The 5,726-nt window shown below is 40.6% G+C and overlaps 1 long non-coding RNA gene across 1 annotated transcript; it reads right to left on the bottom strand.

Annotated features, from left to right (window-relative positions):
* LOC110432157 lies at window positions 3,185-5,013 on the bottom strand. Its single transcript, XR_002449557.1, has 3 exons — window positions 4,894-5,013; window positions 4,307-4,414; window positions 3,185-3,866 (listed from the first exon to the last, which is right to left on the bottom strand). It is a non-coding gene; the product is annotated as an uncharacterized LOC110432157 (long non-coding RNA).

Below are 5,726 nucleotides of genomic sequence, written 5' to 3'. Positions count from 1 at the left end.
ATGTAGCTAAACCTGAATGAATTGTTCAATATTGATCTGATGATTCAAACATTGATCTGATGACTCAACTGCTCTTCAAGTCAGTGTATGTATGGAAAAGAGTAGATCACATTTATAAACTTAACTAGCTATATATGCAGCCATATGTAATATACACATTCCAATGTACCCTAATTATATACATCGCCATTTGTACTAGTCAAACAAAATGAACTGGTCAATTCCGACCTGACTTCCTTGGACCGGCCCATTCCATGGGATCGCGACGTGTTTAACTCAAGGCCCGTGCCAACGTATTCGATCAACAAAGCCCTTCTTTCCTCCACGGACTAGTCGGTCCCTGACCTTGATGGTCAATGGCGGCGGACAAGGCGATGACCGGAGCCCTGCCTACGCCGTCGACGTCGCAGTTTTGTGCATTTGTTCTCGCCGCCGGTCACTACCAACGACAAAGTGATGAAATGCTTTGATTTCCCTCTTCATTTCTGTATGTGCAATTGTTTGTAACTGCTGCAGGCATACCGTAATTATAAGCATGCAGGATTAGTAATATAGCGTATTTGGGAACAGTGTATTTTCCGGTCGCACTACCACCGCTACAGAATCGGCCTCTAGTCTCGGTCCAGAAGGGGCTTTAGCCCCGGATTCGGAGCCAGGACTACGCTTCCAGGACTAAAGGCCCCCCTTTAGTCCTGACTCCGTGCACCGGGGCCAAAGCCCCCCTTTTAGTCCCGGACGGTATTACTAGCTAGGATTAAAGGGTGCTGCCAGCGGTGCCACGCAGCAGCACCCTTTAGTCCCAGCTGGTAATACCATCCGGGACTAAAGGGGCCCTTGTTTTTTCTTTTTTCTTTTCTTTTCAGTTCTGTTTTTTAGTTTTGTTTATTTATACAATAGGTTTTCCAATATGTATTCTTTGCTGCTAATATATATAGAATATACTATCCTTGTTGATTTCCTCATTTTTCACTTGGTACTCCTTCATAATCTTCTGCTTACACTCGCTGCAAGCAATGAGAGGAAGATCCGGCCGCAGACGCTTTGGATCCCGGTGATGAGAGACTGAGGACCCGGTCACAGTTGCCATCTACTATATCCATACTCATTTATTTAAACTATGCATGATTTTATTTTAATTTTTGTTTATTCTCTATTATAAAAATAATATGTTTTTGAAGAAAAGTAATTAAAAAGACACTGATAAAAAAATTCTATACTTGTCTTGTTTTAAACATGAAAAATATAATGGATACTATCTAGCAATAAAAAAATATCAAGTCAATTTGATGAACTCTATGCTTAAAATCTTTATACATGCTCAAACTAACAAGTCTAGGTAACAAGTCGATTTGATGAACCCTATTAAGTAAATTCCTTTTATAATCTCAATTATATATAGAAGAAAGATTAAAAAGACACTATAATTCTTTAATTTATAGCAAACCATGAAATATTATATATATGGTTACTAAGCTATGAATTCAAACTAATAAGTAAGTATTAGCCCAAAGTGGTGGAGAAATCACAAGGACAAAAACAACATTAAAATGATATGGGAGAATGAAGCTAGTTACCTCTAAATACGAAGAGTCGATGACGAGTCGAAGAAGATCACCAATGGGCGTGGGTGATGTCGATTCAAACTATAACAATTGATTTTGAGCTTAAAATGAAGGAGAAATCATAAAAACAAAAAATAACGTCAAAAAGATAAGAGAGGATGAAGTTAGTTATCCCTAGACCCGAGGAAACGATGATGGCGTCGAAGAAGATCACCAATGGATGTCGGAGATGAAGAACAAGCAAGAACAAGCAATGGTAAGAGCAAGAATAAGTAAGAACAGCTCACTGAAATTTGAATGGGCTCGGTCTCGTCAGGGAAGGGATTTATAGCGTGGGCTTTTATTCCGGGCTGAAGAAAAAACAGGGACTAAAAGGGGTCTTTTTAGTCTCGGGGCAAGCCAACAACCGAGGCTAAATCTTTAGTCACGGCTGGTGGCTTTCCCCGAGACTAAAGGGACCCCTTTAGTCTCGGCCTGTGTCACGAACTGGGACTAAAGGGACCCCTTTAGTCCCGGTCTATGACACGAGCCGAGACTAAAGACTAAAGGGTCATGTCCCGACAGCCCTTGACAGGTAGCTGTTGGGCAGGACCCTTTAGTCTCTGAGCGTTTTACAAGCTGAGACTAAAGGTCTTTTTAACCCGAGGCAAAAAAAAGCCGAGATAATTGTAGATTTCGGGCATCATCCAAAGCCTTGTTGTGTACTAGTGTACGCTTGCAGTCCATTTGGACATATGGAGTACTTACTCCGTCTTGTGCCGAATACTTTCTCCCTCTTGAAATATAATATATTTTAATATTTAAAATTTATTTTTAAAAATAATATATTTAGAGGACAAAAAAATAATTTTATATTAAATATTTTTTATTTATCAACCAATCATCATTATTCATGATGATAATAATATTTAATTAGATAATAAAATGATGGTACATGCATCTTTTGTGTTTTCTCTTAATTTGTCCTTTAGTTATTAGAATATACTCCTATATTTGAAGAAGAGTGAATAGTAGTGAAAGAAATGTGATTTATTTAGTTTTAGAAAGAAAAAAAGCAATGTGATTACCAAGCTAGCAGATTTAAAACCGACAAACTTTTTATTACTGCAAGCACTACTGGAACCAGTGGCTTTGCTGAGTGTAATATCGATAGGCAAAGACCACTTTTCCACTAGGCAAAGTCTTTGCCGAGTGTGGCGCTCGGCAAAATTTGCTTGGCAAAATCTTACTCGGCGAAGAAGGTTTGCCGAGTGCTTTTTTTTGGGTCACTCGGCAAAAATTACCAATTATTTTGCCGAGTGCGTCCCTCGACACTCGGCAAAGTTTTTCTGCCGTTACACTGTCTGCCGTCAACATACATTTTGCCGAGTGCATGGCACAACACTCGGCAAATGTATTTTTATTTTTTTCATGAATACTTTGCCAAGTGCTTCCTTTGCACTCGGCAAAGTTTTGGCAGAGAATTCCAGAAAGTTATTTTGTATAAACTTTGCCGAGTGTCGTGGTCATAGCACTCGGCAAAGTAATTTTGAATATTAAATCATGACAAAACTTTGCCGAGTGTCTTGGTCATGGTACTCGGCAAAGTCTCCAAAATTTGCTTTTTTTATTCCATTGCAACAGAATATATCACCAGCATACATTATATATCACAAGCACTCACATATTTCATCAATCCATCGAAAATCCATTAATGTTGAACATCACAAGTTCGATATTACAAGTCCCGCACAAATGCATCAAAGTTCAACATGACAAGTACTGTGGCGAAGACATCAAATGCATCAAAGTTGAACATGACAAGTCCCGCACAAATGCATCAAAGTTCAACATGGCTAGTGTGACCATCACAAATGCATCAAAGTTCAACATGACAAGTCTATTATTAAAAAGTCAACATAGCTACTGTGGCAAAGACTCAAAGGGTGGCCTCCCGGACGTCGGTGAAGGATTGACGGGATCAACCGCCGGTGATGTCTGATGAGCGTTTGAACCCGCCGATGGAGGCTGCACAAATCAAGTCGAGGTCTCACCACCTCCTCTCTGATACGATCAACTTCACCATGGTGGATCCACCGGTGGTAGCTTGGAGTAAATCCAAACTTCACAATATGTTTACCCATGGTTCTCCTATCTTTCCTTCTTCTGTTGTCACAACTACTGCAAGGACAAACAACTAGAGAATGGCCGTGTGCACTCTCGACAAATGCTTGATTCAAGAAACCTTCGACCATGTGTATAAACAGCAAGTCGAAATCCTTCGCATCTCTCCGGAGCGTGTACATCCACTCACGGTCCTCCATCCTTTAACAGAAGCATCAGCACACATCTATGACCATCAATTGCATCTATGCGGTGTCCCTACTCTCTAATAGGTGAGGATAGGTCCTAATCCCCGATGCGTAGATGAGTTAGTTTCCATGACCCGCTCCTATCTGAGACAGAATTTTGGCAGCACCTCCCCGCTGTTGTCTCGATACACGTCCTGCAAGGGAGAGTGTGTATTCGGACAACAACAAGGGGGGTGATGCCGAAATCCTATCTCGGAACGGAGCAGACCATGAAAACTTACTCATCTACGCATCCACGGACTGTCCAAAAAACGTGGACAATCCGAAACAGATACGGTCACAGATATGCAAATATTTGCATACCACCAACCGTATCTCTTTTGGACGGGAGACGCCTAACTGGGTGACACCGAACTACGACGACAAACATAGGGAAAAAGAGGAGATTTATACCTAGGGTGTCGGTGGAGTAATGCTAGCGGAGCAGATGCGGTCGAGGCACACCCACAACGCCGACGAAGACAATCCGGGTACTCCGGGACCCCTTAGACGGCCTCTTCTCTGCAAAAAGAAGAAACACGGTACTATAAGTTGTAAATTTCGGCAGAACCTCCCACTAAGGAGTATACAACAGAAAAGTCAGATGCATTAGTTAAGGCACAATTATTCAACTTGAACTGTAATGAGCTGATCTGACATAGTTAAGGCACGATTATTCAACTTTAAAGTATATACAGGTTTTTGGCTAAATCACTCCAAGTAATCTCAATAGCTCACAAAGTTTTTGGCTATCAGTATATACAGGTCTAGTAGCATATACAGAGGTGGGAAGTACACTCTGGCATGCAGAAAGCAGCAGACCAGGAACAGATCTGTATACTCTTTTGTTCTAAGACAATGCAACTTTGAGTGAAAAAGAAAGGCAAATGATGTTCACGTGTCATGATAACTAATGGCATTGCCAGCAAATGTTTGACATTGTAGTGCCTTGCAAACTTAGTGCAGAAAGAATATATACTCGAATAAACAGAAAGAATTACCTTTCCCTTAAATGGCTTTTCTGCTTCCTTAAAGATGGGCAGAATTTTGAGGACTTGCTTGCAACAGCAAATAGTAAAATCTGACTTGCAAAACAAAGACAACATATCAGTGAAGGAACAGTATATGGACAAAAAAATTTATTTGAGATATTTTCCTTATTTAAAAGGAAAATTCTGAAGCTTAGCTTTTCCAAATTAAAGCATCCTTCATTTGCCATATTTTATTTGAGCTGAACAGAACACTCTACTGTACTGTATAGAACAATTAATCAGGCATGGCACAATAATGCTATTTATCTTGAGAACCATGCATGTACTGTATGTAGTACCAAACATCCCTACAAATGTGTCAAAACCATTGATGTATTTCCAAATGAATCAAAACCATAGAAGTTGTTTATATGGAGCACACAAAACTGATTTCGTTTTTCTGTTATTTTGAAGGGTAGTTAGTATAGCAGACTGCTCCATTTGAATATCCAGTTAAACCCTCTATAAACGGTGGAACACACATTCTGAATTCATAAATCACGTAGCAAGAACATAGCTACTGATTAATCAATCTCTGAAGAAAGCAAGCACCAGGCTGCTGCACTTGCTGTAATCCAATGACTCAAAACTCTGAAAACAATGAAATGCACGACACTGCACAGCCCTTTGCCAATTGCATCCTCAGCGGAAGACAAACGTGCAAGCACAAGAAAAACGCTGCTTCTGTGACCAATTGCATCCTATCAATCAGGGCACTCGAGAGCACCACCCGCAGAGACCAAATGGTCACCTGCACCTACGACACTAGCGGCTAAATAAGCTCTGTAAGGGCGGCTGGCCCA

Source organism: Sorghum bicolor, chromosome 2 (assembly GCF_000003195.3).
Source record: "Sorghum bicolor cultivar BTx623 chromosome 2, Sorghum_bicolor_NCBIv3, whole genome shotgun sequence".
Lineage (NCBI taxonomy): Eukaryota > Viridiplantae > Streptophyta > Magnoliopsida > Poales > Poaceae > Sorghum > Sorghum bicolor.
Note: the sequence above shows the minus strand (reverse complement) of the source record. Positions and strands in the feature narration are given on the sequence as shown.